A 6,945-nucleotide genomic window follows, 5' to 3' on the forward strand; every position below is an offset into this window, starting at 1 on the left:
CAGTAATATTTCTGAAATATTTCATTGTAATACGTAATATTTCCACTATATTGCAATATTACTGCAATATTATGTGCTGTGTGGGTGCTATTCGTAAAATGAAAAAAAAAGTATATATAATAATTTTTACAAAAATTGTTGCAATTTAATATATATATATATAATTTATTAATGTATTGATTATTTCAAATATCTCACGCTATTTCGTATATATGTATCAAACAATGATAACTTATCGCTGGTGAATAAAAGCGAATATATAATCTTTCCAGTGAGGGCGGCGGTGTGGTCTAGTGGTAGAACGCCAGACTCGTAATTTGAGGAACCAGGTTCGAGTCCACTAGAGCCATGAATCATGGAAAAGTTTTTTTCCGAAAAAACCGCGCCCCTCCGTGCAAGATGCGGAGAAAACTGGGCTCCGTCTTTTGGAAGAGACGTTAAACCGTTGGTCCAAAGGAGGAAACAGTAAGGTAGTGGGTGAAAATTGGAGGTTAGGGTTGGGTACGTCTCTTCAAAAACGCCCTTTAAGGCCCCTTGGAGTATATAAAGTAAAATTCTTTATCTTTTTTTAATCTTTCCAGTGCTAAATGCATAGTTTTCATTATTCATTCTGGCGTTAATAAAACAAGAAGTATAAATCTACCTTTTGCTTAAAAATAAATAGATTTCTAGAAATAAAACATTTTGTGATTATAACCAAACCAATTTATTATAAATATAACAGTAATATAACAAATATAATGATATAACAATAATAAATTAAAAAACAATATTTATTTCTTTCACATCCTGTTATTTATGTTGTAAAATTTGTTACAATATTAATTACAATTTCGGTATGTATATATAATTATTGTTTTAATATATAGCATAGTTGTTTAGCACATAATAAAGCAAAGTTTATTTTCACGTAATCCATCAATAACTTATAACTTTACACGATAATCGATGCGTCATGTTCAGTTATCAGCGCAGTTATCATGTAAATTCTAATTAACTGCTTCTACCGGACGTACTAGGAAAGTTCATCAAAACGTTATCAATCGCGCAGCAAATATCTTGGAAAACTTCTGTCTCGTCTCTTTCGCCATCGATGACCACCAGTTGTTTCTTGTAATACCTAAGGACAGGTTTGATCATTTGACTGTGATCCTTAATTCGCCGCCAATTTTCATCGATACTGCGCTCCTGCCTCTCGGTGGCGGTGATGGTCCTGGCTAGGACTCGTTCCATTAACAGCGAGTTTCTGACGTACAGGTATAGGACGAGATCCGGCGGTCGGATCTGTCTATTGAAATGCTGACACTGTATCTTCTCTCTGGGAAACCCGCTCACCAAGAAACCTCGCGAGACACTTAAGCTGCTCAGCATCCGCACCTTGATAAGCTCCACCATGACATCCGAGGGAACTAGTTTACCCTCAGAAATCAAGTACGCCAGAATAACGCCTCTCTGCGAGCCGGTGGACACCTCGTTGCGCAACAATTCTCTGCTTACGATGGCGCAGAAACCGTAATGCTCTGCTACCCGGATACACTGTGTCGCTGCAGGAAAAAAATCATTTAAAATTATTCCTAAATCTAAAGAAACTAAAATTGCTTTCAAGTTATTATCTTGAAATCTACTCACGAAACTAATGTATTTATTTTTATTTTGCATACAAATTTAAGATATATAATGCATGGATATTATACAACTATTATACTACTAATTGTAATAATACACAACAGAGTTTAATAATTTGTTATATAATATATTTCAATAATTTTATATAATATATTCCAAACTTAGCGAATTACTTAAAAACATTTTTAATAGCTAAAATTGCGAATAAAAGAAGTATTAACTTTATTGATTTGATTATTCAAATGAAGTGCTTAGTTTATATAAAATATATGAAATCGTAAGTATAGAAATTCAACAAACTCTTTCCTGCTCCTGGACCTCCAATCAAAAAGATAATCGGCAGTCCTGATTCTCTAACTAATGAAGCATCGAGCCCAATGTTTCTTGGTATCACGGCACACAAGGGATCGACAGGCCGCACGCAGTTCAACCCCATCTTTATCTTCTACGAGTACTGTTTACTGTTTTAAACTACTTAAAAAATAATTAAAAATAGCTTTATTTGATATTTTTCAAGCAAAGTCACGTGAATAAAAGTTACATATTTTTTGTATGACATATTAAGAACCTTGAAGTTGAAGCTTTAAATTAGATGGTAATGTGTAATATGCTGTAAAAGGATCAGTATCGATCTGAAGAATGTCACGAACATAGAAGTAAATGACATTTTAGCAAAATTAACAATAAATTAATAATTCAGTAACTTTTAATTCAGCTCGAAATTATGCGATAGTCTTACAACACGTAACACGCCAAAGTCAACAAATAGTCAAAATGACTGTATTTTGATTCAAAATGGTCACGCATTTTCTGTATGACGAAAAATTGACGGTCATAATAAAGTCAAAATTATATCAAAATGTTTTACCATTATTTTACCATCATTTTGACTTTATTGTGACTTTCACATGCACGATATTATATATATATATATATATATACCTATATATAATATAATGTTCTGGTCTGTGCATATGCTGCAATGACGAAAAAATGATTTCTCAAAATCCACATGCCATGCTTGAAAATTTTCTGGAAGTATATAGTAAAAAGTTCTCATAATTATATTATTCATAAATGTGTGTCCCCTAATATATTTTACTTTAATGCTAATTTTATTTACAATTATAAATAGCCAATTCTCATTATCATATTTTAATTTATACTTTTAGTATATACGTATAAGCATATATTATATATTTTTCAGTCTGTAAAAATTCTGTTTATTGAGCATCGTATTGTGGTAATTAATTTCACAATAGAATTACTTTTTAAACAATACAATCGGAAAACTCTATCGCAACTCGAAATCTCTAAAATGAGATTAGCACATTTGAATTTGCCGCGTATTCATACGTTCGCTATATACGGCAGCCAATCATCTTTCGCTACGTTTTGTTACGAAAGATTAGCAGATTTGCCATCGCGTCGCTCTTGTCATCATGTGCACGCGTCACGCGATAAATACTAACCTATTTGCAACGGTATCGCTTCCCGCCCATTCTCGATTCTCGCCATCTTAACGTACGTCTAAACGGCCTTTGTGAGAGCATTATAATATATATTTCATCGAAAATATCGAGATGGATACAGAAAAACCAGTAAGTAAAGCTGTGTATATACGACTTTTTCTTGTATTCTATTTAACTTTTGTTCGTGTTCTCTTATAGAAATTTAATACTGTAAGTGATTATTTGGCTAGTACTTAATTATTTATTTTGAGTATTAAAACAATTAAAAACAGTACTTTTAATACTCGAAATAAGTAATTAATCACTAGCCAAATAATCACTTACAGTATAAAATTTCTGTAAGGGATTCTATATTCAAGTAATAATTAAGGTTAAATTCAAAGTTTTGCATAAGGCTTCTTTAAAGGATGATTCATGCATTTCATGATCTTATAGACCAGGCATGGTCAACCTCCAGCTCCCGACTGCAAAGCCACAACTATGCCTGCTCAACTTCATTCAACAAAGAAGCCTCTTTCCTCCACTCTTCGTGGATAGAAATTAAAGGGGAAGCGTCGTGATTCCAGAGCTCGAGATTGACCATGTTTGTTATAATAGAATACCCGAGAATACCGTTATCCTTTTAATATACCTGAGTCTTTATACATACATATATATATATATATATATATATATATATATATATATATATATATATATATATATATGTTTCCTACATATGTTTCCTACATGTAATTTCTTATTTTTTTATTGCATCTAATTGTAAGCCCTAGAAGTTTGGTATTATTTTTGTGTAGACATAATTTTAATTTATCAATTAATTATTATTTTAAAGCATACTTTAATTAATTATTATATATAAGTTATTATTAGTACGTTTTAACATAATTTCTCGCATCAGTTTATTTATTGAATTCTTACTTTGTCTACACGTGAGTTTTATTTACATAATTATAATATATTATAGAACATTTTGGTTTATTATTATATAATTTATTAGTATATTCGTGTGTTGACATAATTGCAACATTAGTTTAATTTATTGAATTCTTTTATATTACGTTTAAACATAATAATTTAATTATTAAAATTGTGTGTCGAGATATAATAAAATCAAAATTTTTTTATGTTTATTCATGATTTTAATTCGTCAAATTATTATGTTAAGACAATTTTAATTAATTATTGAGACATATATTATATGTTCTGTACACAATTTTTTAAAGATTATTGATATTTTTGCAAGTGTAGACTGTGTTATGGCAATTACTATACAATTTATTGCATTAATGTCTAAATACATAAACGTTGTATGAAAACAATTTTTGATCATTCTGGGTAGGTACATCCTATTTTAATATTCGTACATTATTACTACAAAATCTTAAACTTTACTTTTATTATTTAATTTATTATGTTTGGAATGCAGTTATTATATAACATCTTTTATATATGTTAGAGACGCTTAGAGATATTAAAAAGATATTAAAATAATGTAATATATATGTGATATGACAGACATAAATTAATTAAATAAAACGAAAATTATAACAGTTAAATTGTCAAACACGATTCTAAATTACAATGCACAAATATCTAGAGACGATACGCTTTAAAATTTCAAAATTTGATGCATTTTATGTGTGAAGTCATTAATATATTCAAATTAATGTATCAATTTTTGATCAGTTGTATAGTGAAGCCTTAATTTTAAAGAAGCTTAACTATAATAAGTGGCAAATGCACATTGAAAAATTTTTACAGACTTTTAATAACTGAAGTTTTGAAGTTATTATCATGTGAAAGCATCTTCTCTGTATACTTTTTCTTCTTTGTATTTTATGTAGAATCGTAAAAGAAAAATCAGCCGTAAGGCTGACACGAGGGCAGCAAATCGTCTGCGTGTTGTGAATCTGCAGCAGCATATTGGGAGTGTCGTACATTCCTTCTCGCCTCTCTCGAGCAGCAGTACAGTTGAGAGCGAAAATGAACACGACGGAGAATTTGGCTGTGATAGGTATAATGATGAGCTGGAAAATATAATAAATCAGCCGGAGAGTGACAAAGAATCTAGCATTACCGAGACACAGGAGAGCAGCTCTTGTGGCAGTGACGCTGAGCATGTATCAAATTCCTCCGAGCCTATTGATGCTCTCGAAGTAGTTGACATTGAAGATCTGTGTGCTTTACGCGATGATAATGAAGAGAGAAATGCTTATATTCTTTGCGAATTGAAGAAATGGGCCATAAGAGGAGTCTCCTGCAAAAAAATTGATGCACTTCTCCGAGTATTGCAAATTGTTTTCCCTACTCTACCAAGGACTTACCGAACTTTACTGAAAACTCCTAGGAGTACAAATCTTGTGAATATGGAAAACGGCAAATTCTAGTATAAAGGAATTGGTTGCAGTGTTGTACCTCGACTGTCAGAAAAATACTTATCTAATAGAGAGAGTATCCAGTTTGATATTAACATTGACGGTCTGGAATTATATCCTAGTTCCCGTGATGCATTCTGGCCAATCTTGGGTTGCCTCGTGGATGAGAAGGAGCCATTCATAATAGCAGTTTACTATGGGGAGGGTAAACCTCCACTAGAACCTTTCCTGCGGCAATTTGTTGACGAACTTTCCAATTTAATGATAAATGGAATTATGTTTCAAGGCACTACGTATCGTGTTCAAGTACGAAATTTTGTTTTGGATGCTCCCGCAAGAGCATTTATAAAATGCATTAAAGGGCACACGTCAAGAAAAGCTTGTGAAAAGTGCCATGTTACTGGAGTCCGCTATAAGAACAGGGAAGTTTTTTTGGACCATGATGCATGTCTTCGTAACGATGAAGAATTTAGATCCAAAGTAGACGCTGGCCATCATATTCCTGACATCACGTTTCCGTTAGAAGAAATTGGGATCGGTATGGTGTCTCAGTTTAGATTGGACGAAATGCATTTTTTGTATAGCGGAGTTTTTCAGCGGTGGCTGGAGTTTGTTTTGGGAAAACGAGGGCCAAATCGAGGAAAAATTTCACCGCGCGATAGGGCTGCTGTTTCCGCGGCAATTGACGAAATTAAACCTCATATTCCGGTCGAATTCTGCAGAAGACCTCGTAACTTATCTTATTTCGGAAAATATAAGGCATCAGAGTTTAGGAGAATTCTTTTATATGATGGAATAAAAATTTTCAGCTCGTTGGATCAAAATCTATACACAAACTACTTATTTCTACAATGCGGAGTGTACATTCTCTCGAGCCCACTTTTACTTGAAAAGGATGGTATGATTGAAACAGCAGACGTTCTCCTCCGTGCATTTATTCGTCATGCTGCGGACATTTTTGGAAATGAATTTGTTACTTATTATATTCATGTACTCTGCTATTTACCTACAGAATGTCGCACTTACCAGGCTCTTAGTAATTTTAGTGCATTTAAGTATGAAAATTACTTGGGTGTCATCAAACGTTGCCTAAGAGCAACATACATGCCTCTTCAGCAACTTTACAACAGAGACTTTGAAAGAGGAGGCCGACTCATGCAAAAAGATATGATTGACGAAGAGCGAATCGAATTAAGTAAAAAACAGTACGAGGGAGATGATGAAGTAGAGGTTTATTCTAAATTGACCATGCACGGAATGACACTTTCCACATCAGAAGCAGATTGTTGCTTTCAGTCAAAAAATGGCGAAGTAGTCGTCCTCTCAAAAATTACTTGTCCCTTTCGTGGCACACGAATTTCTTTACATGGACACAGATTTAAGAACATTTGTGACTTCTTTACATTTCCTATCAATTCCACAGACATAGGTATCTGTAAGGTATCGCAACTTGAGGAAACAGAAAAAAT

At 32.7% G+C, this 6,945-nt stretch overlaps 1 pseudogene; it reads right to left on the reverse strand.

The window, feature by feature from the left end:
* Window positions 1-993: 993 nt before the first annotated feature.
* Window positions 994-2,062, reverse strand: LOC112452796 (annotated as a pseudogene).
* Window positions 2,063-6,945: the final 4,883 nt, after the last annotated feature.

The sequence above is a fragment of the Temnothorax curvispinosus genome, unplaced genomic scaffold (assembly GCF_003070985.1).
Source record: "Temnothorax curvispinosus isolate PA1 unplaced genomic scaffold, ASM307098v1 QBEX01003666.1, whole genome shotgun sequence".
NCBI classification, from domain to species: domain Eukaryota; kingdom Metazoa; phylum Arthropoda; class Insecta; order Hymenoptera; family Formicidae; genus Temnothorax; species Temnothorax curvispinosus.